Genomic DNA, 24,893 nt, shown 5'->3' on the forward strand with positions numbered 1-24,893 from the left:
CTGACAGCTCGTGGCATCTGCTGGGCAGCCCCTCTGGCGACGGTTCTCCCTGAGCTCCAGCTGCACCCCCTCGTCTCTAGCCTTCAGACTCAAGAGTGGAGATTGTGGCCTCCCTGGTTACTCCCTGGGGGACTTCGTCATCCCGTGGGCCCCCTCCATCCTGTCTATTCCTCTGTTGTTGTCTCTTCCTTCACTTTCTTTAATTAAGCCCTCTGAGCGTATCCTCTGTTCCCTGCCAAGTCCCTGACTGGCCCGGTAAGGCTCTGATGGAGACCAGCACGCAGTCAACGGCATCGCAGCGTGCTGACCGCTCTGAGAGGTATGCGGAGGAAAAGAACAGCTAGGGGCTGTTTTGGTTTTTTTTGAAAGAGTCAGGGAAGCCTTCCCAAAGAAAGTGAAACTTAAACTGAGACATGAAAGATGAGTCAGCGTTCACCAGTTTGTGAAAAAGAGAACACCTTTCCAACCCTGTGAGGTTTCCATGGATAAGGAAATAGGCCCAGAGAGGTTAGGTGACTTACCCATGGCCACACAGGGAGTAGCATAGATTCAAGCCTTCTGCTTAATCCATCACACTACAAGGAAAGTTTGTCAGTTCAGGCGTTTTTGGCTGCAAGTAACCAGGAAAAAAAATGGTATAAGCAGAAAGGAAAATGTATTAAATAATAATTGTATGTAATGTTGTAATATAATATCAAGAAGACCAAGGTCAGGCAACTCCAGGGTTGATTAAATTAAATCAGATGTTCAACAAAGTCATCAAGAAGAAGATCTAAATAAATGGAGAAATGTACCATGAATTGGAAGACTCGATATTGTTGTCAATCCTCAAACTGACTTACAGATTTAATGCAATTGCAATCAAATTCTTACAAGGTTTATGTGTGGAAATTATCTAGCTAATTTTAAAATTTACATGGAAATACAAAAAACCTAGAGCAGCTTAGATAATCTTAAAGAGGAGCACACACTACCAGATGTCAATGTTTAATATAAAGCTATAATAATTAAAACACAGTGGTAGTGATACAAGGCTAGACAAAGACCAAAGGAACAGAACTGACAGTCCAGAAATGGACGCAAACATGTATGTTCATTTGATTTACAACAAGGGTGCTACTGCATTTCTTTTGTGCTGGAGAATTGGATTTCCATACAGAAGATAATCTGTATGGGGGGAAATGAATTTTTACCTCACACCACACATAAAAATTAATGTAGTATGGATTATAGGTCTAAAGCAAAAGTTAAAAAGAATCAGTCTTCTAAAAAAACATAGAAAAATATCTTCATGATCTTGGGGGTAAGCAGATATCTCAAACTGAGTGCAAAAAACACTATCATGAAAGGATTGATCACTTGGATTTTCTAAAATATAAAAACTTAGGCTCCTCAAAAGACATTACTAAGCACGTGAAGAAGCACTCTACAGGCTGGGAGAAGATATTTGCATTTCATATATCCGACAAAGGACTTATATCCAGAACATGAAGGAACTCCTACAAATCAATAAGTAAAAGACAAAGCAGTCCACTTTCAAAAAGGGGAAAAGACTTGAACAGGCACCGCTCAGAAGAGGAAATAACCAAAATGCACTTGAAAAGGTTATCAGAGAAAAGCAAACTAAAACTACAATAAAATACCACTACTTCTGGGACTCTATCCAAAGAAGCCCAAAACACTAATTTGAAAGAATATATGCACCCCTATGTTTGTTGCAGTGCTATTTACAATAGCCAATTTTTGGAAGTAGCCCAAGTATCCATTAGCAGATGAGCGGGTGAGAAAGCTGTTGCACATTTGCACAATGGATGCCTACCGCCCAGCTGGAAACGAGAAGGGAACCTTACCTTCTGTGACAGCTGGATGGGCCTGGAAAGTATTATGCTAAGTGAAATAAGCCAGGCAGAGAAAGACAAATAACATATGATTTCACTTACATGTGGAATCTAGTGAACAAAATAAACTAACAAACAAAATAGAAACAGACTCAAAGATACAGAGAACAGGCTGTCAGCCGTCAGAGGGGAGGGGGTTGGAGGGCTGGGTGAAAATGTAAAGGGATTAAGAAAAACGACAACAACTCATAGACACAAATAACAGCATGGAGATTACCAGGGGGAAGAGGGGTAGAAGAGAGTTAAGGGGGATAAATGGTGACGGAAGGAGACTTGACAACACAGTGTACAGATGATGTATTATGGAATTGTGCACCTGAGACCTATATAATTTTATTAACCAGTGTCACCCCAATAAATTCAATTTCATAAAAAAGACACCACTATTCACCCACCAGAATGGATAAAATTAAAAAGATTGACAATATCAGGTGTTAGCAACAATGTAGAATAATTACAAATCTCACACAATTCTGGTGGGAGTGTAAATTGGCTCAACCACTTTGGAAAACTATTGGGCTGAACCTACTAAAGCTAAAATAGCTCTTTATCCTATAGCCCAGCAATTTCACTCATATATATTATGTTATTCTCTCATATATACATATGTAAGAAGTAATAAGATAATATCCACTCAAAGACAGGTATGTAGAGTTTTTATAGTACCTTTTTGATCATAATAGCCAAAAACTAAAAATAACTCACATATCCATCAACAGGAAATGAAAAAATAAATTGTGGTACCAATGGAACACTGATCAATGATTTTTTTAAAGATAAACATAAAGGTATGAATGAATCTCAAAGAAAACATGTTGAGCAAAAGAGGCCAAACACAGAAGAGCCTGCACTATGTGCATCATGTACATGAAGTTCAAGAACAGGTAAAGCAATTATGAGAGAAGAATTAGGATATTGGAAGCGGGTATTGGGTATTGACTGGAAGGGGGCAGGAGAAAGCCCTCTGCAGTAACAGAAATGTTCTACATCTAGATCGGGGAGGTTACGTGTGTACATACATAAAAATTCTCAAAGCTGTGCACTTAATATTTGTGTGCTTTGTTGTATGTAAATTATACTTCAGGTTTAAAAACGTGCTACCAAGGATTTTCACTCTGCTGTCCTCAGTTTGTCCCCATATAATAAGATGGCAGCTGTTATGTTCAAGCATCACTTATAGTCAAGAATATGGCTGGGGAAGGAGACCCTCTTTTCCCCTGTCCCTTTGCAAAGTAAAGAAACATTCCCAGAAACACACACCACCCCCCCAGCTGATGCCTCCGCACATCTTATTGGTCACAACTGCATCATGTCCTGGCTTAACCCAGTCGCTGGCAAGGGAGATGGGACCGCAGAGATCAGTTTACCCGTCCCCTAGTCAGGTGGCAAAGAGAGGAACACTTGCTGGGTCAGTGATAAAGCCTACGCTCACAGCAGAGTTCCTGAGCAAGGCAATGCCCCGCAGAGGTCATCCCCCAGGGATAAAGCAGCGTTTCACCCCTTGCAACCTTTTTCCTTTTTAAAAAAATCCTGTTTTCTAAAATGCATCTGTCTTCATTGTTTTTCTGATCATGTGATTAATGCTTATTGTAAAAGTTCAACTAAGTGCAAATCAACTGTACTTAATCCTCCTGACCCCACACCTTGATAATCACTATTAAAAGTTTGATCTATGGTCTTCCAGAACCTTTTCTTGGCATGTATGTCATTTTATATGTTTATATAATTTTTTAACCTAAAGAAATAGGAGCACACCATATAAGTCAAACATTATCATTTGTCTACACAACAAACACTTTCCATCATTTTTTCTGCTAACAACCCTAATATTATGATTAGTGTAACAGAGTGGTTTGACCCTTCGGGAATTAAAAATAGGTACAAATCCCCAGGTCCCACCCCCAGAAATACTGCGCCACAGACTGTTGGTTTGTTGTGGGCTCAGGCATCAAGGCTCTGCAGGAATTGCTAACAAGTAGCTCCCGCGGAGATCTGCTCTAACTCTTGGTAATGCCCCCTTCCCCGTGCCACTGACTGGCTTGAGGATGGGTCGCATGACCCAGCTCTTGCCGTGAGCAAGGAGGGGAAACCTGATGAGATTCTGGGGCAGTTTCCCACAGTCTCAAAGAGGGACGTGCTTAAGGCCTTTCCTGCCTCTGTACATGGCAGCAGCATCGTGTTTACAACGTGCTTTTCAACTTAGTTGTATTCTTTTATTTTGGTTTCTTTCTTTTTTTTACTTCTATTGCAGTTGTACATTATTGCTCCTTGCGCCCAGCCCTGCATATGGTTGCTGAGGGAGATCATCCGTGGTGGGGAGGACTCGGAACTGATGAGGCAGCTGAGGGGCTCCAACTGGGAACCTAAAAAGTAGCTGCTTTCCACAGACTGGGGGTGCTGGGGAGCAGAAGGAGGAGATACTAGAAGAGGGAAGGCCCAGCTCAGTGGAGGAAGGAGGGGTCCAGGGGCTGTGCCAGATATGGGGGGGGGGCTGCAAGGATCAGCAGGTGGGGGAGGGAAAGGGTGAAACTGAACCTGGAGACCAGTGGAGATAGGGATTGGCCGCAGGGCAGTAGGATCCCCTCCACGACCTGGCATATTCCAGTTAATATCACTAATTGGGTCCTAAAATTTTCATTAAGATGGTCTTAATGAAAATGCCAAAAGGAAACCTATTTCCATTATATTAAATAGGAAAAATTATATACACATTAGCTCCAAACTCTAAACCAATTTCTTGAAATTTTACTAAAACTCGGTAAGGGGTGGGTGGGTGGGTGGGTGTGGGTGTGGGTGTGTGGGTGTGGGTGTGTGTGTGTGTGTGTGTGTGTGTGTGTGTGTGTGCGTGTTTAAAAACTGTCATGTTACAATGTAAGATGCTTAGCATTACTTCCCCATCATCAACAATTAAATTCGTTGGTAAATATTTGCTTAGTGTATGTAAAACAGCATCTCTTATTGCTAGCAAATCAAGCTGCACAACCCTTTATCACTCAGTTGATTTTTTATTGGACCTTTCTATTTGAGTCATCCAGTTGTATTTATTCGTACATGGTATATTTTTATCATTTGCCTTTAAGAAGGAAAAATGGAAACCACAGCTGTATCAGGATTGCGTTTGGAAGCATATGCCAGAAGATATGAGAAAAGAGACATAAACAATATAAGGCCTATATGTCTCACATAACAAGAAGTCCTGGGCATGCCTCCGCTTTCCTTCTTCCCTCTCTGCCAAAGACTTTTATCTTTGGGTTTTGTAGCCTCACAGTTGCATGACGTTTGCTGCACCTCTAGGCAACACATCAATATTCCAGGCAGGAAGGGGCAAAAAAGTCCAAAGGAGGCCAGAAAATGGGGTCTGTTCCTTCTATAAAAGCTTTCCTGGAAGTGTCACACTGTGACTCCCATGGCATTCATCAGCCAAACTGATGGGTACTAGACAGTCTGGATCACTCAACTGATTTGTCCACACTTCTACATGTAATCCTGATCTACCAATTTTATTTGGGATATAATGTGAAACTTCGTTCCCCAAGTAATATTGTTTAAACTATTCAACTGAGTTTTAGCTGTATAGATATAATTTAATATAAGCATTTGCCCCCAAAGCATTGCTATTGAGAAATACATATACACTATCAAGTTTGGGTTTTATAAACTAACAGTCACTCTACTGGGAAAAGGTTAACCAGGGAAGCATTCTACTGACTATGCCTGAATACTGTGGAGCTTTTGCCTTACATTCAGCCCTACCTCATCTTTGGCAACAGTTACACAGTAAATATGCCCTTTTGTGTGTCATAATTAATGTAAACTGTCCTCTATTGTTGGGCAGTTAGAATGTTCCCAGTTTTTCACAATTATAAACAAAGCTGCATTGAACATCTCTGTACAAACATCCTTACCCACTTGTCCAATTACTTCTTTGAGATGAATTAAATCCATGAAATGAAATTGTGGGGCTAACGGTTCTGCAAATTTAAAATGTTGATACCTATTGCCAAGTTGCCCTCCAGAAAGGTTGTACCAGCTCCACTACTTCTCCATTGCTGGAGCAATGAACATGCATCACCGAGGCATGCTGGCCCACCTAGATGGAGGAGAGGATGGATGGCTCTGTTAATGCAGCCTTTGGAAGCAGAGCGCTTCGTAATTCAGGTGCCAATTACATTTGGAAATGAGATTAGCACATGGAATCTTCCCATTCATCTCTCTCAGAGTTCCAAGGTTCCTGGGCAGATGAAACAATAAAACAAAACCAGTGAAATGAAGTCAATGTGGACTCAGGACATTTACCCTGATAAATGTGTCCATTTAGAACAGACTTTCTGGGCAGCTTGCTTAGCTCTGACTAGAATGAACATCAACACCACACTCAGCCTCCAGTTTTTTCTCATCAGTGACCCTCCCTAAAACATGCTGATTCCACCAGCCTCTTCATAAAAGCACGTCATGGCGCCCAACCCCAAGCAAGTCCTTGAGAATGATGCCCAATGTCCTAATAGAACAATCGCTGCTGTTCAGCATCAACACTAATATTAAAGTTATCATTTACATAATGGGGATTTATTGTTTCATGGGTACAGAGTTTCAGTTTGGGGTGACGAGAAAATTCTGAAGCTGGATGGTGGTGATGGTCACACAACAATGTGAATGTACTTAATGCGTCTGAATTGAACACTCAGGACTGATTAAAATGCTAAAATGTATGTTACATATATTTTACCACAATGAAAAGTATGTTAAAAAAATCACTGACTGCTGGTCTAGTTCAACCTGGAAGTTGTCGCTCTGTCCTAACAAGTAAGAAGCTGAGTAAACTGAAAAATCAACTCTTGTTAGATTTGTAAGAGTGAGGTCACAGGGCGAACTGCTGCTGCCACAATTAGAGACTGACAGGCGGACACAGAGAATCGCAGCTTACTGGGGCAGAAACCATCACGGGAACCAGTGCCAGGGTAGGAAAGTGTGAATTATAACTGATGAATTCCTGGAGGTTCAGTGTAAATAAGACTGAGAGATAAAAACTCCAGGGGAACCAGGACACGAGGAACCCCCACACTTTTGTAAGTTTTACCTCCAGGAGCTTGACCGGGTTCTCACAGTAAATACTGGAATTTCAGTGAATAGGGGAGAAAAATCTTTTCATGCTTCTGGTAGGGGAACAGGAAATACACCATATATTGAAGTACACCAAAGCACTCTGCTCTTAACAAGGCCTGCCCTCAGGAGAAATTATTTTACCTACTGGGGCTTTATCAGAGCCGAACTGACCTGGGGGAAAGGAAGTACATACCTAACTCCAGCCCTTGACAGCTACCCTGTCCCTCTAAGGGAGGGAAAAACTGAGAAGCGCTTGTGAAGTTCACAGCCCAGAGACACAGGATCACTAGAAGACTGAGACTTAATCAAAGGACAGAATGCCTCCCCTCCCCCTACACCTCACCACTGCATCACTAAAGGCCTATTCACCAGAGTTCCTTTTATAGAGTATGGCTTTCTACAAAAAATTACAAGGCATTCTAAAAGACAAAAACACAGTTTAAAGAAACAGAAAAAAGATCAGAACCAGACACTGATATAGCAGGGATGCTGAATTATCAGAATGGAAATTTAAAATGACTATGATTAATATGCTAAGGAGGGCTCTGATGGGAAAAGTAGACAGTATACAAAACAGATGGGTAATGGAAGCAGAGAGATGGAAATCCTAAGAATGAAAAAATAAATGTTGGAGCTTAAAACCCTTTAACAGAAATATAGTGGTCTTTGCCTCCCATGAAGACTCATAAAATGTGGAATTCTCCAAAGATAGCAAAGGGGTTCAAATGCAGGGTGGCCCCCAAATAATAATGTCTATTCCACTTAGCATGTGGATTAGGGCTGAACTGACGTACACACCTCACACCCTTCTGAGAGATGCCGGTGCTGAATCAGAGAGTCAGGGTATTGCCTTGACCTCAAATTCCCTTCACCAAGTTCACAGTATTCAGAAGAGCCTCAATCAGTAAGCTGAACCCTACTGGGTAACCTAAAAACAGCCAAAAAGAATTTTAAAAATTGTCCTGTCTTCCACTTTTTTTTTTTTTTAGCTCACTCTGTCTTCTGCTGAGCTTTAAAGTATAATTCAAAGGCCTAAGCTGATTTACTCCCAACTACCCACCAGTCCAGCTCTCAGTCCCATTAACAAGCACTTTATCCTGAGACTGGGCAAGCAGGTGCTACCAGAAAATTATCACTCAGCTCTCCAGCCAGGCTGTTGGGAGAAGAGGGGCTTTTGCACACAGAGGCAGCAGACACATCCCTCTAAAGGAGATGAGGAAGGTGTACATAGATCTGGGAGGCACCAAGGGACACCCAAGTGGAGGTTGAAGGTCAGAGTTTTTCTGAAAAACCCAATATTTCAGATGAGCCTGGAAAGATTAGGAATGAACTCTACCAAAAAGGAAAAGGTGCTCCAGTCAAAGTAGCAGCATGAGCAGAGTCCCAGAGGTGTGAGAAAGCAGGACACATGCAGGAAACAAACCCAGGGAGAGAGCTGAGAAATCTAGTCAATACGAGGCTCCTGACTTCGTGCATCTCAGGCTCCCCTGGAGAACCTGACTTGAGCCCAGATGCACACGCACACAGAAACTGGCACCCACTGGCAGGGATGCAGGCATCCAGGTTAAGAATCCTTTACAGTACAGCTGGTGTGGCTCAGTGGTTGGGTTTTGACCCACGAAACAAGAGGTCACTGGTTCGATTCCCCATCGGGGCTCATGCCCAGGTTGCAGGCTCAATCCCCAGTACGGGGTGTGCAGGAGGCGGCCGACCAAAGAGGTTTCTCTCTCATCTGTTTCAATCTCTCTATCCCTCTCCCTTCCTCTCTAAAAAAATAAACATATAAGAAAAAAAAAGAATCCTTTACATAGCCAACCCCTCATTCACAGATGCCCAAACAGGCCAGAAAAGGCCAGAGTGCAGTTGCAACAAAGCGTTGCCTCTGCAGTATTTTCTTTGGTTTCTGCTCCAGACTGGAAACTTACCTCGAGCGACTAATAATCTTTGTTTCAAAGTGAGGCACGTACGAGCTGACTGTAAGCCTTGCCAGCATGGACTGGGGTTGACTGATGTGTTTCACTGTAGGGCAACTGACTTCCTGAGAAGCCCCAAATGTCATGGTTGCAGGTCTTTTCTCTGGGGCTGGTGGGTTTCTTCATAAAAGGAGGCTCCAGTCCACTGGGGGTGGGGACAATGTTGCTTAATGAGACTACATGTAAATATTCTGGAGTTCAATTAGGAATGGGCTGGGGTGTCATCATTTGGGGTGCAGCTTTTTAGGCCACCCGTGTCTAGTTCAGCCCCCCAAACTTTTCCTCTATGCTGGGATGTGATCACTAAATCTGGACTCTCTCTGGTTCAGATTCTCCAGAGACTAACCCTTTGGTGTCCTCTGAAAAGTGCCTGACTACATGGGGTTGAAGTTCCCCATGACAAAGACCTCAGTCAATCCCCCCATTTTAGCACCTTGTTTTACCTCCACCTGCTGAAATATCTGTTCTGCCCATTCCTGAGCCTTCTGGGATCCTGGGGTGAATTGGCTGTTCCTCAATATATGCCCCTCCTTAGGCAGGACCGTGGGCCCTCCTCCACTCTGCCAAATCATTTGTCATTCCCCAACCCAGTTCCCGTCTTCATTTATTGTTTCAGGGTTAGAGAGCTCTCCTGGTTTCATCAAAGATGGAGAGAGGATGCTGCATGGTCTCCTTACTGTCTGGAGTGGATTTTCTGAGAATAGGATGGAAATAAAACTCAGCCATCCTGGAGTATACTTACCACTACCGAACAGTACACTGAAAAGTGGTTAAGCTGGTAAATTTCACGGCATGTGTTTTTTACTGCAATTAAAAACAAAACAAAATTCAGCCATCTTAAAACCAGAAGTCACCCCATTGGAGTTTTCTGTGAATTTTGAAAAACAAACACAACAAGCCATTTCCTTGAAAATCTATTACATGTGGAAAGTGAATATTTTGACTTCTATACAATCTATTGAGACAGTTATTGAAAATATCTAGAGCAATGGTTCTCAAAGTGTGGTCTGCAGATCAGTAGCATCAGCATCACCTGGAAATTTGTTAGAAATACAAATTCTTGGGTTTTATCTTAGACGTACTAAACCAAAATTCTGCAATCTGTGTTTTAAGAAGCCCTCCACAACTAAATATTATCTGCTTTGTGGATGGTTGATACATAAAGTTTGAGAGTCACTCATCTAGAGCAATGTGGGGGGAAAGAATGAAATTAAATAAAAGTTGAACACCAAAGGATGGGTTTAAATTCATACATGGAGAAAAGATCGAGGAAATCGTGAAAGGGGGAGAGAAGGTAATTCATTGAGTGCCTACCATGTGTCAGGTACCACGCTTGCCAATTTACATAGTTATCTCATTTAATCCTCAGTTTCCTTGAAAAGAAAAAATTATTTCTCTCATTTTACAGATAGAAAACAGAGGCTTAGAAAAGGTAAGTAACTAAGCTATATAAGAATTTCAACCAAGGCCTGCCTCACCCCTAGGTCCTCTTTATCTTCCATACTTCCCTCTTTTAGAATTAACCCCATTACTGGGAATATCACTGGCTGTGGAAGATGGAGAAAAGAAAAGGAGATTTCTCTCCTGCTTGGTAAGATCCTACTCATCTTCCAGAGCGGAACTCAGATGGCATCTTCTCTGGGAAGTTTTCTAGAACTTCTTGCTCAGAGTTAACCTTCCCATGGTGCTACGCACACACCCGTCTTGGAGTACCTCATATACCTCATTGCAGAAGTTTTCAAATCTTTGGTCCCAGGATCCCTTAGAAATTATTGACATTCATAGGCAAATGAACCTCGACCTAAACTTCACAAATTATACAAAAAATTAACTCAAAATGGATTAAGGATTAGATGTAAAAAATGTAACACTATAAAAATTTTAGGGGAAAGAAAAACATAGGAAAAAGTCTTCAGGTCCTGGGGCTGGGCAAAGAGACTTAGACTTGATACCAAAAGCATAATCCATAAAAGAAAAAACTGAGCCCAGCTAGGGTGGCTCAGTGGTTGAGTGTCAACCTATGAATCAGGAGGTCACAGTTCGATTCCCAGTCAGGACACATGCCTGGGTTGCTCGATCCCCAGTTGGGGGTCTGCAGGAGGCAGCCGACCAATGACTCTCATCATTGATGTTTCTCTCTCTCCCTTCCTCTCTCTGAAATCAATAAAGACATATTTTTTAAAATGATAACTTGAATCATTCAAAATGAAAACCTTTTGCTCTGAAAAAGGCCTATGAAGAGGAAAAAAACACTGGGAGAAAATACTTGCAACCCACCTAGCTAACAAAGGACTGGTATCTAGAACACACGAAACAACTCTCAAAACTCAAGAGTGAAAACAAACAGTCCAATTAGAAAGTGGGCCAAAGACATGAACAGACATTGCACTAAAAAGGATAGACAGATGGCAAATAAGCATATGAAAATATTTCAATATCATTAGCCATCAGAAAATGCAAATTAAAATCACAACGAGATATCACTACAATTATTAGAATGTCTAAAAATAAAAAATCATAACACCAAATGCTGGTGAGGATACACAGATACCAGGCTACTCATCAGTCACTGGTAGGAAAGTAAAAAGGTACAGCCACTCAGGGAAAAGGTATGGAGACTCCTTATAAAATTAAAACCGTGCTTACCGCCCTAGTGGGTTTGGCTCAGTGGTTAAAGCATTGTCCTACGGATTGAAGGGTCTTGGGTTCGATTCTGGCGAGGGCATGTACCTCGGTTTCAGGTTGATCCCCAGCCCCGGTAGAGTGTGTGCAGGAGGCAGCCAATCGATGTGTCTCTCTCACATCGATGTTCCTCTCTCTCTCTCTCTCTCTCTCTCTCTCTCTCTCTCTCTCTCTCTCTCTCTGAAAAGCAATAGAAAAAAAATCCTCAGGTGAGGATTAAAAAAAAAAAAGCGCTTACCATACTACCAGCAATTGGACTTTGGAACATTTGAGGCAGAGAAGTGAAAATGTATGCCCACACAGAAACCTGTACATAAATGTTCACAGCAACTTTATTCATAATAGCCAGAAATCAGAACCAGTCCAAACGCCCTTCCACGGGAGAAAGATTAAGCAAAATGTGAGGCATCTATACCCTGGAACTCTCTTCAGCCACAGTAAGGAAAGCAGGATTTTCACGCGCACCCACTTGGATGGCTCTCAAGGGGAATTATACTGAGTGAAAAAAGCCAATCTCAAAAGGTTACATAATGTACTATTCCATTTATATAACATTCTCAAAGTGACAAAATTCTAGAGAGGGAGAACAGGGGTTAGGGAGGCGAGAGGGGAGGCAGCTGCGGCCACAGAAGGCTGCATGAGGTCCCTGTGATGAAACTGCTCTGTCATGACCTTGGTGGTAGTCACACAAATCTACACGAGTGATAAAATTTCATAGAATTGCACACACATGTGCACGTGTGCAAACACACACACGTGCATGTAAAACTGGTGAAATCTGGATGAGATGCGTGAACCGTATCGCTGCCAATTCCCTGGCTGTGATATTGTACTAGTTATGCAAGATATTACCACCGGGGAAAGCTGGGTGAAGGGTGTACAGGATTTCTCTGTATTATTTCTTACAACTGCCTGTGAACCTACGATGATCTCAAAATGAAAAGTTTAATAAAACTGTTGAGGACAGCAAAGAGATTTTTGTTTGTGTTTAATATCAACCAGTATTTACTATATTAGAAATTAAAATGGAGACATTTTAAAAGTATTAACTTATCTTTAAAATGATAACCCATTATGTTAATATAAACAAAATATTTTATGAAAAATAAGTACATTTTCAAAAAAATAGTGAGTAGAGAGACTGTTTTACAAATTTAAAAATCTCTTTGTCTGGTTTCATAGACAACTGGATCTCAAATCTGCTGTACATTATAGTATGTCGTGCTATCACACAGCATGCTGCCTCTGGAAAATTCTACTGTACACACATGAAAACTGAGAGTGAAAGAGGCAAGTAATGTCTTAGTATTATTATGAAAATAACATGGATCCCCTCAAAGGGTCTCAGAGGCCCCCAGGCGTCCTGGGGCCATGCTTTGGAAACTCCTGCGTTGTCACGATCATTCGTCCACACTTCTGCTCCCGCACTTGGCGAGTGAGAGAGGACAGCACCTTTTTATCTGTGTGTTCCAAGAGCATGCACAGTGCCTGCCAGAAAGCTGATGCCCGCTAAATGTTTGATGAACCAGTGGGATATAAAGGCTTGTTAGCTGAGGGGGGTGGGGGGAGATTGCCAATCTGGTTGGCAGCGTATTGCTTTAGACTTTCAGTTCTGCACCAGAATAAAGGTCAGCGTGTTCTGGTATAGCTTGGTCCTATGGAACAAACATTGTTCTGAGAATCCGGGAGGCTCCTGGGCATGAAACATGAATCTGCGATGACTGAGTGGCCTTTTGAGAAAGGTCTCGCCATGTCACAATTCCTCACAAGTTTTGACCTTGAGGCCTCTCCAAGCCATCCAGACGAAGCCTGGGGAGAAAGGGGCTCAGTGGGCTGGGCAGTGACATACTAAATTCTCCTCTCCTGATTTATTATCCCTGTGCTCCTAGCTCCCTAGGTCATCCCCAAAGCACCCATTAGTGGTCAGTCTCAGCCCACTGGGTCCATAGCAGCTCTGGGAAGGGGAAAAACAGTTTCTTGCCACCATTCCAGATTACAAATTGGTTCTCGGTCCTCATCTGAGGTATTCATCAAAGCACAATTTAGCAGGGAGCACAGAAAAATGCACAGGCTCACCTCAAATTGCCATTGAAAAATGTTAGTATCAACTCTGTGTCAGACACTGAGCCAGGCCGCGGAGCATTCTCAGGAGCTCCCACGCGAAGTGGGGAAGCGATTCCACGCTGGCCGCAGCAAGGACTCTGAAGTGAAAGGAGCCCCTGGGGAGAGAAATCGCCCTCCTTGGATCAGGGGGAGGGGGTGCATTTGGCTTTGTCCTTAGGAGGAAGAAGAAGGCCATGCCAGGCAGGTGGAGGGGCAGCACACCAGGGGTTATTGTTAGGAACAAGTATAAAATGGAAGCTTATGTCTTTCTATTATCTCAGATTTGGGCACATGTCGCCATCATCCAAGTGTTTATTGAACCCCAATTACTGAGCCCCACCTCCAGAGTATCCGACTCTGTAGGTCTGCAGAGGGGCCCAAAAATGTGCACTGCCAACCCGTTCTCAGGTGATCCTGGAGCCTCAGAAAGTTTTAAAGAAAGAGTGAGATGACAAAGCCTGGGCTTCAGAAAGCAGATTCTGTTCAGATAGGGAACAAGTTGTCCTGAAGCTCCCCAGTGCACTGGGGCCTCCCAACTTCTTGACCCTTAATGTTCCTGAGAAATTTCACTCAAGGAAAACAGGATGGCAAAGCCTGCAAGGCAGGACAGAGGTTACAGGACTCGAGTGCCCAGGGGTCACCACCCACTGCCTGGCACGGCTGATGGGGTCAGTGTCAACCTGGACCCACCAGCTCTTTGCTTCACGTGCAGAAGCCTGGTTGTGGTGGGTAAGTCCCCTTCCTCCCTGCGCCTGAGTTCCTCTGTCAATAATAATAATGGGGACCATTTGTCCCTCGGGAAGCCAAGGACTTTCAGATGGCACAGATCAAAAAGTTGGACTCATGACTCACCTACATCATGGGTTGGAGAGAAAATTGGCACAACCCCTTGAAGGCAATCTGACAATCAAACGAGAAATGAAAATGCCCATACCCTTTGACCCAATGGTTCCATATCCAGGAACTGAGCCCACAGATACATTCATGTTTCTGTGCAATAGGCAGGTTATTCAACGCCTATTGTTTTTACTGGCAAGAAATGGGAAACCACCAGTTTAGAAATATCACCCACAGAGGGCTGGTTGCATCCCAGAAATAGAATAATGGGCAGTCCGTAAAAACAACAAGTTAGATCTATATGAGCCAGTTTAGAATAATGATAGATGGACAGACAGAATGTAAGACAGATACAGATCGATAAATGTATGTCTCTCTCTCATATATATATATATATGAGGGATAGAAATGCTGATACTAATACATATACATGTGAATACATGTACATATGCTTATCTGTGCAGAGCCCATCTCTGGGGCGCTTCAGAGAAGCAGGCTGCCTTTAGGAACTGGAATGGGGTCCAGGTTGAGAAGGAAACTTCCGTTTTGCTGTAACCTTGTTTGTTTGATTGACTTTTGGACCCTGCATGTGCATTACCTTATTTAAACAAATAAACATGGAAGCAGTGCCATGTGCTTTACATGCTTCATTTCACTAAATCTGCAGAATAACCTAGAAGGGAAGTACTCGGATTATTCACAAGGCCCAGGGAAGGAGGCTAAGTCATTTGGGGGGAGGCCAGAGGGGGAATGGAAGGAGTCTTGATTTGCTGGAATTGGGTTTACCAATTTCCAATGTTCCAATATTCCCACCGTGGCTAGTTTCACGCTGTGGAAGTGATGTCACTGAGCAGAGCCGGGAAGAGAAGCACACAATGAGCTCTCCTGAGCCTGGAGGAAGCACTGCAGCACCCCCTGGACGGGACCTCAGTCTCCCAAGGAGGGCGCCTGACTCTTTCCACTCCAGGTGAAAGGCTTTCCAAGAGTAAAGCAAATGTAAGCAGAAACACCACTAAGGATCTAAGAGTAGCTCCCGGGGATCTTTATAGACAGATACCAGGCATCTACTTATGGTTGGAAACAACCTGCCTGTTTCACAATGGATTTGAAATGAAAACCCAGAAATTAAAATTAAGCATCTGGGTTTTATATTTGCAAATTGCTCTGCCATTCTCTTTATGAAATATTGCATGTGGTTATACACTCATAAGGCAATAGAAGACTAAATTAGTGTCAGCATTCTGTCAGCCTGGCCCTAAGTGCTTACAAGGGCCAGCAATCTCAATTAGGAGGGCAGTTTAGAAACTTCTCCAGGGCTTGAATGGGAGAGGTGGGGGTGAGAGAGTCAGAGAGACTTGGATTCAAGTTGTATTTCATATCAGTCACCTGCTAGACACCTTGAGCAAGTCACTTCTCATCTGAGACTCGACTTACTCGTGCGTTGAGGACAGTGCTCACCACACAGATGTGTACAGGCAAGTCTGCCATGTTTAACAGATGAGTTTAACATGTGGTCTATGCCTAGATATAAGGCAGGGTGTTTTTCCCCAAAGAGTAGCCCTCAGAAGAAAAAAGGGGTTGCCTTATCTTTAAGTTCCTAGGAAAGCTCACAGAATCTTTCATATTCCCTAGGCTCTCTCAATTACTTTATTTTAAGCAACAAAGTACTGTTTGTGGAAGACCAATTAGTAGAAGTCACCTGAAGGAAATGGTTAAAAAAAAAAAAGCAAACAATTTTTGACATAGATGTGGTCAAAATACTGGAGGTTTGACCTCATACCCTTATAAAGGGGCCTTTTAAAAGCAATACATTAAAATGTTAAGACGCTGTGATCACAAATATAAATCAATAGGACACAAAGAAAAACAATACTGTCCTAAGAATGAGTGAACTGGGACTTTGAGGATAAAACATTTCAGAGGCAGCATTGTATAAAGGCTCAAAAAGTGATGGATCACAAACAAGTTAGATAGAAGTGAAATTTATGTGATCTAAGAGGTGAGGGGTGATTCAGAAACCATCCCCAGTGATAATAAAAATACTGAGATCAAAGGTACACAACAAGAAGACATAGAATAAAACTGCTCTGCTAAATGCAAGCGTCGGGGAGAAAAAACAGTGTTTCTAAAGTAATATATTACTTATTAATACATAATATATTTTTAAATATATTATTTAAATAACAATAATCTTGAAAGTATGTGTACACCTAAAATAATAAATATTCTACATAGACATTTGATTATCTCATCCACAGCCTTAAGAATGTATATATTCAAGTTGGCCCCCCAAACATTTTCTTTTTGGCAATCTTCTCACTGTGAAAAACCAGAGGGTCACTTTATCTTTGGGGACCACCTAATACTGAGACAACTCTGTGCAAGCACTTAAGACTCACAAAGCTCTGTGCGATTGTGAGAGGTACTGTTACGGTTGTTGATACTATTTTTATTATGATTGTTCTACCACAAGCTGGTCTCTTCAGCCATGCTCCTCCAAGCACTTACCTGGATTGAAATTCCCTGATCTTCTACCTACTAGCTGTGTGATCTTGGGCAAGCTGCCTAACCTCCCTGTGCCCCAGTTTCCTCATCTGTAAAAGACAGAGAATAATAGCATATCACAAGGTTAAGAATTCGATAAATTAGTATATCTAAGATGTATGAACCAGTGCCTGGTAAGTGCTTTTAAATTTAGTTATTATTTTTTCACCAATGGGGAACTGACACTATTTATAAACATGACAAGTTTTCCTCATAATACCAGATTTTGCCAGCAGGGAATTTGTCTCAGTCATCCCAGAATCCCCAACTTACACATCGGGCCTATTGCCCAGTAAATGTTGGTTGAAGCAATAAATTTTATAGAGAAAGAAAGGCTGTGTATAATATGCAGGGCCCAGCACAGCACCTGGTTCCCATTAGTTGAGAGAGGCAACACTTGGACTATTGACATCTATGGTGCAGCCCCATTTTTCACTGGTTGACCAAAATCTAAAGTAAAATCACAGTGCAATAGGGCCAGAAAAGACTGTGGACTGGATATTTCTTTCTTTGTGTCCTCACTAGACAATGAGTTCCTCCATCACACACACTAAGTTTTATTCATCTAAGTCCCCAAGCTGGCAAACAGTAGGAGCTTAATCAGTGCTCATTGAGCAAATAAGCGTTGGGATGCAGTCTGCATCATTGCATGTTATTTTCTTAACTGAATTTTATTCTTTTTTTTCATACCTGCAAAAATGTATTTTAACTTAACACCAAAATACATACATAAAAAGGTCAAATCATACAAAAATGTTGATAGCGAAAGAATCATCTAAAGAGTGTTTCTTGTCATCTAGAGTATTATTTATCCAAATGTCTCCTTTATGTGTGCATAAACACACATAAGTACATAAGTACAGTGGCTGTATCATGTGATGGTTTATGATCACAAGCTTTGGAATCAGATATGCCTGGGTTTGAATCCAAGCTCCACCTTCCAAGTAGCATGGCCGTGATAAAGTCACATAACCTGTCTGTGCCTCAATTTCTCCAAAAAATGGAGATGATCATAAAACCTACCCTATAGATTATTGGAATAATAAATTTAGTCTACATAGAGCACTTAGGACAGCTTCGAATACAGATATACAACTCAAATAAGGTTAGTGATTATGTATACATATTTAAATAAAATATGAGGTCACACTATAAATCCTATTTACATTTGCTTTTTATGTACAAATACACAGTGAATATTTGTTCTGAGGGAGTACATACAGAGCTAATTCCTTCTTTCTACCTCATATTCAAATGTGTGGTGGCACGTAACTAATCTCCTGCCTCTGGTACTTGAGTATTCCCAATATTTTACTATTACAAATGACCGCCAAAATCCTTGCTGCACATATGTTGTTTCACATGGGTAAGTATTCTATAGGATAAATCCCAGGAATGAAATTGCTGGACCAAAGTATATTAACTTTAAAACACATTAATAAATAATGAATGATCAATTTGCCTTCCTAAAAGGCTGTTATTGCTTTACACTTTGATCAATGAGTGTAATTTGTGGCCTTACAGTTGTGTACATTTCAACCAGATGCCCCGATCATTTATTCTGAATGTCCCAGTAGTTACAGAATTAAAGACTTTGCCCCACCAGTTCTGCATAAACAACTGCTAAGAACTTAGCAACCAATTTTCTGCTGCAAATGTAGCCTGACAAAGAATTTCCATGCAGTTCCCAGATAAGAGAGGAAGAAATGGTGGGATTTCTGAGCCTTTTCAGTGGCTGATGGAAGAACCTTTGAAATTTGAAACAGGGAGGCTGTATTTGCTTCCATCACTGTATTCTGAGACTCAGACCATACAAGAGGCCCTCTTGGCTGTCTTACTGGGGGCAGTGTCTCTAGTGCAGTGTCCCTAGGGTGGGATTTGGGCACTGACTACTTGTAACCCTCCAGATGCTTTTAGGTCATGCAGGACAACAGGTGAACCTCATGGCCAGAGGCTGAACAGCGCCACCAAGCTGACAGGCTGCTTCAGTGGTGGCTACAGCCCACGCCCACTTTTACCTTTACTTTTAATTTTAACCCTAGTAATAAATATACAGAAGTTTAAGATTAGTTACTCTTCAAGTTAAATACTACTACAAGGCTTATAACAAAAATCCTTTGTCCCACCCCCAAGTCCCATCCTATGAAGCAATACTTAGGTATTCTGTGGTTACCTCTTCAATCCGGATTACTGTTTTACCTTCAAGATATTCTACTTTTAGACCTTTTCTATTAACTTACAGCTATGGAAGAATTTAGTTTTCCTCTCTTTATTCTCTACACACACACACACACCCTCTCCAATTTTCCCCAAATAATTATATCATAATTTTTGGTTAAATCAATGTGTTGTTTTTACATTATAATGACAATGTAATATTATTTCCAGCTGAGCCTTGTAGTTTACGATGATTACTATGTTTTTCTTATAAATTATTTTTGTTGTCTTGCCTTTAATCATCACCTCATGTCTTATTTGCTTAGTTTCCTATGTAATAGTTCCACTTTCACCCTAAATTCTCTGCCAGCTCTGAGAAATAGTCGCCTCAGCTCTGCGCTCACTCTAGGGGCAGTTGTAGTGTAGTGTATAGTAATATTGTCAGAGTGTGGTCCCTGAGCCAGCAATATCAGCATCAGCATCATCTGGGACCTTGTTAGAAATGTGCCTGATCAAGCCCTACCCAAGCCTTACTGATTAGCCTCTGGGGGTGGGGCCCAGCGATCTGGGCTTTAACCAGCCCTCCAGGTGATGCTGATACGCACTCAAGCTTGAAAACATCTATAAAATGGTTACAAGCTTGGATGCAAAAACCTAAGGCTGCCAGGGTTCAAATCCCAGCCATTCCACCAGTTTGTGATGTAAGTTTCCGAGGCTCAATCTTGCCATTCATAAAACGGGGACTATCCATCTCTCCCACATAGTTGCTGTGAGCTGCGTGGTGCTAGGCAGCATGACAAGCTCCATTTTTTCTTGGAGATGGCCCTCAAGGCAGCCATCTCAAGCTTCTGTCCTTCAGTACCTCCATGGCCCTCTGAAGTCCCCCTCCTGGACCCGTCAGCTTCTCTTCCCTTAACCCCTCCCCTCCCCCCAACTGCCATTTCGCAGGGTTCCCTGCCACAGCCCACGCCACCCCCAGCCCCCAGAGCCCAGCCCTGCCCCATTTCCAGCTATCCTTTCACTCTGCCCAGAGCAGTCTCAGCCCCTCCCCAGTTTCCATCCTCCCGCAGGCCTCCCTGCCACCCAACTTTCCCTTCCCAGGCCAGAGCCTCCTGCTTTCCCATGAACCACCCCCGAGGCTGCTTCTCACCCCCTCAAGTACACAGAGGGGAAGGGAGCGTCACCATTCTGCCTTCTCACTCTGCGACAGTCCTTAGCATAACATCCTACCTGAGTGTCAACTCTCTCCAACTACACCGCTGCCCATGGTGCGTGAAATACTGCAAATGCTTGACAGGTCCCAAGTCCTCACCATGGCCCACAAGTCCCTGCCTCATGACAGCCCCCCACCCCCACCCCACCTCTCTCCCCTCATTTCCCACAGTTCCTCCCCATTCCCTTCGCTCCAGCACACGGGCCTCCTCCCAGCTCTCCTCTCAGGGCTGCTGCACCCTTTCCTCTGCTGTGGGAAACTCCTCTAGTAAACCTGCATCTGGCTGACTCTTTCACTTCAGGCAGGTCTCTGCTCAAAGGTCACCTCCTTGGGGAGGTTTCTAAAACAGCACCTACTGGGTCCCGTGCTATCCCTCTACCTGCTTTATTGTCCTCCTTGGAACTACTGTGATTTGGAATCACATAATTCCATTATGTCTTATTTTCTGTCAGTCCCTCGAAGGCAGGGTCCTACTGAAAGGGCTAAAGGCTCACTGCTGCCCACCCATTTCTTCTGTCACTAAATATTGAGCTGCAGCCATGTGTCCAGCACATCTGAGGCTCCAGGGATATGGAGGTAGGTGTGCTTGTTGAAAATGCTTGTCTTGGGGAGAGCTGAGCAGGGTCAGGTGGCGTGAAAAGCCTGGGGTCTCAGTTCAAACCCCAGCTGTGTTACCTCCTCCCTCAGTCTCTTCACCTGTAACATGGAGCTAATGATAGTAATTACATCACAGGATTGACATAAGAATTCTCTGCTCATTTCTGCGCCTGACAAATAAAAACTTTAGTAAAAGGTGGCTATTAGCCATAAGAGTAAGAATAGGTTACTGCTGAAACTTAAGGAAAAACAACAAAAGGTCAAACCAGCAACAATTTTGCAAGTAGCCTGGTCCTTCTCATAGCATACAAAAGGATTTACAAGCCTTGTGGTTCTCTTAGAATGTCAGACCCCATCTCTCTGAAAATTCAGGTCAAGTAACTAACCAGAAGAAAGATTCCACTGGCCTTGCTCAACCTACAGGGCCAGTGACTGCAGGAACCGGCCAGCCCTGCCTAAGCACCATGCAGCCTTTGGTCCTTCGAAGCTCTAAGTAAAGATACAGTTGACTCTGGCAGCAAGGTTGTTTTCTCATCTTTTAAATCAACATTATTGCAGTATAATATGCGTACAACAAAATGCCATCACCCAGAAAATTCCCTTGTGTCCCTTAGTGGTCAGTTCTCACCCCAAAGATAATCACTGGTGTAATTTCTGCCGGCATGGATCAGTTTTGTATATATTCTTTTCCCCTCATTTTTTTATAGCTTTATTGAGGTGAAGCTGTAAAATTAATGGACATAAATTGCACCTATCTAAAGTATACAATTTGAAGTGTTTTAGCATATGCTCCCCCTTGAAACTATGAGCACAAGATAATTTCAAGATAATGAACATATCCATCACCCTGAAGTTTCCTCCTGTACCTTCCTACCCCAGCTACTGATGTGCTTTATCTCATTACAAACTAGTCTGCATTTTCAAGAATTGTTTATTAGAATCATCCAGTATGTTCACTTTTGTGCCTGGCTTCTTTCCCTCAGCGTAATTATTTTGAGGCATCCACATTGTTGTATCAATACTTCATTCCTTTTCTCCCCCTAAGCAGCATTTCATGGTATAGAAATACCACAGCCTGGTTATCCTTTCAGTTCTTGATAAACATTGGAGTGTTTCCAGTTTGGGACTCTTTCGGGAAAAGTGCTATACACGTTCTTATGCAAATGTATTTGCAAACGTAAGTTTTCATTTCATTTGAGCATGGAATTGCTGGGCCATAGGGTAGATGTACAAAAACTGCCAAATTCTTTTCCCGAAAGTGATTGTACAATTTGAAGGTCTCACCAATTGGCTGAAGTTTAACATCCATCCTGTTCCTGTCTTGTGGCTTCTGCACTAGTTTGCTCTTCCTTAAATGCCTTTCCACTAGTTTTAGCATGGCTGGCTTCAGGTCTCACAGGTCATATTCCAAAGAGACTGCTATAGACTGAATTGTGTCTTCCCCCAACCTCACCCCTACCCAAATTTGCATGTTGAATTCACATCCCCCCAGGACCTTAGCAGGTAACATATTTGAAGGTCAGTAAAGAGATTAAATTAAACTGAGCCCATTAGGGTGAGGCCCTAATCCAATATAACATGTCCTTCTAGAGCAGGGGTGGGGAACCTTTTTTCTGCCAAGGGCCATTTGGATATTTATAATATCGTTCGAGGGCCATACAAAATTATCAACTTAAAAATCAGCTATGACAAAAGCTCCTAGATTTATTGAATTTCGAGTCCCACCTGCAGTTGCCTTGGCAGGGCTGGACTAAATGATTTCTCGGGCCATATATGGCTCTCGGGCTGGACTTCCCACTTGTTCTAGAGGAAAAGATATCCCAGGAAAGGTCTTGTGAAGACACGTCAGAAGGCACGCAATCTGTAAGCCAAGGAGAGAAGTCTCAGGAGAAACCCAACCTACCAACACTTTGATCTTGAACTTCTACCGCCCCGGAACTGTGAGAAAACAAATTTCTGTTAAGCCACCAGTCTGTAGTATTTTGTTGTGGGCAGACCTGGCAGACTAATACAGAGGTCTTTCAATCACCATTTTGCAACAACAATAATGATAGATTCAGATAAGAATCATCAGTGAATGCTAAAATCAATGGGTAAAAGTCCAGTGAAGAACAGGATAGTCTCAGAATATCTTCCCATAAGATGCCCAAAAGTTACAAAGGGAAAAATAGTTAACTCTTCTGTGGAGTACCTTGACAGGCACCACCTTAATCAAATGATCAAAGTTAATATCACCAATATTGGGACAAACCAATGTCATGTGCCTCCCACTGTAATACACTGAGAGCACAACTTTCTGTGGTACTCCTGATAAAATGCGTAACCTGAATCTAATCATGAGAAAATACCAGCCAAATCCAAATTCAGGGACATCTACAAAATAACTCTCCAGTACTCTTCAAATATGTCACGGTCATGAAAGACAAAGAAGGGCCAAGTAACTAACTGCCTTTCCAGATTAAAGGAAACTAAAGAGACATGACAACTAAATGCAACAATCGATCCTTAATTAGATCAATCCTTGGGAATACCTTAAAGGACATTATTGGGGCAATTAGCAAATTTAAATGTAGAAAGTGTATTAAATAAAAGAATCACATCATTATTAAAATCCCTGATTTTGATAATTGTACTGAGATTATGCAAGAGAATGTCCTTGTTCCCAGGAAGTATACACAGAGTGATAATGGGACATGATGTCTGAAACTTACTCTAAAATGATTTAGGAATAAACAAAATTCATGTTTTATACACATACACACAAGAGAGAACATGATAATAAAAATGCAGCAAAATATAACAATTTGTTATTCTGGTTGAAATGTATGAGAATTCTTCACTATTCTTGCAATTTATACATACCTTTGAAATTTTACATGTAAAAAAAATAAGTCTTTAAGTGACCACACTATCAGAAGTGGCCTGTCCCCAACCCCCAGGCACTCTTTAGCTCATTCTTCTCCATCACACTTATTGTCAAAAGCTATCCTGTGTCTTTAATACCTATTTATTGTGTGCAAGGCCCTGTCCAGTTCTAAGGGCTTTAAGTGTATAACCTCAGTGAACCTTGCAACTACGGTTCTTCCCATCTTGCAGATGACCAATGGACACACGCGAATGACTTGCCCAAGGTGACCCACATGACTTGTCTCACATGGCACAGAACCTCAAGGTAGAAACTTGAGGTTCTACCTTGTTCGCTTCTCTTTCCCCAGCGACTTAGAAAGATGCCTAGCAATTCGAGGAATTTAATAAATATCTGTACACTCAGGTAACAAATATTGGGCACTTACTAGGCACTGGGGTACAGAGCAGTGACCAAAATATTCAAAACTCCATGCAACCCTGGGAGGTAAGGCTCAGTCTACCTATTTTGCAGATGAGGAAAATGAGGCTCGGATCTCAGGAATGATTTACCCAAGACTAAAGGGCTCACTGGAGGCGGGGGGTGGATTCCAACCTCGTCCCGGCGGTTCCCAGGAAGAAGCTATTATAAATCAATCAAACCGACTAATCCCGTCGAGCAAGCTGCTTATTAAGCGCCTACTGAGCGCAGGCGGTCCTCCCGCGGCGGCGGCGAGCGGAGGCTGCGGGCGGAGGCGGGGCGGGGGCCGGGACCGGCGGGCGCGGCGGGGCGCGGGAGTTTGGCGCCTACTTTTGTAGGCCGGGTGTTCTCGCCTGTGATTGGCCCCGTCTGCGGCTGCTCCGTGGACCGCGGCAGGACCCGGGCGGGCGGCGCTCGGCCGGCCTCCGGGGAATGGGCCACCAGGAGCCCCCGCTGGCCCG

At 42.7% G+C, this 24,893-nt stretch overlaps 1 non-coding gene across 2 annotated transcripts in view; it reads right to left on the reverse strand.

Moving 5' to 3' along the window:
- LOC107539342 (uncharacterized) overlaps nt 1–20,166 on the reverse strand; it is a 41,202-nt gene extending 21,036 nt beyond the window's left edge. Inside the window, exons 1-4 of one of the 2 annotated variants that reach the window (XR_001603391.2) lie at nt 17,105–20,166; nt 8,927–9,778; nt 5,893–6,129; nt 522–610 (exon numbers count right to left, since the gene is read on the reverse strand). This is a non-coding gene — a transcript (uncharacterized LOC107539342). Of the gene's footprint in view, nt 1–521; nt 611–5,892; nt 6,130–8,926; nt 11,107–17,104 lie in introns of those variants that run through there. The other variant, XR_015714808.1, reaches the window with a different exon arrangement.
- Nucleotides 20,167–24,893: the final 4,727 nt, after the last annotated feature.

This window comes from Miniopterus natalensis, chromosome 7 (genome assembly GCF_054644295.1).
Source record: "Miniopterus natalensis isolate mMinNat1 chromosome 7, mMinNat1.hap1, whole genome shotgun sequence".
Taxonomy (NCBI): Eukaryota; Metazoa; Chordata; class Mammalia; order Chiroptera; family Miniopteridae; genus Miniopterus; species Miniopterus natalensis.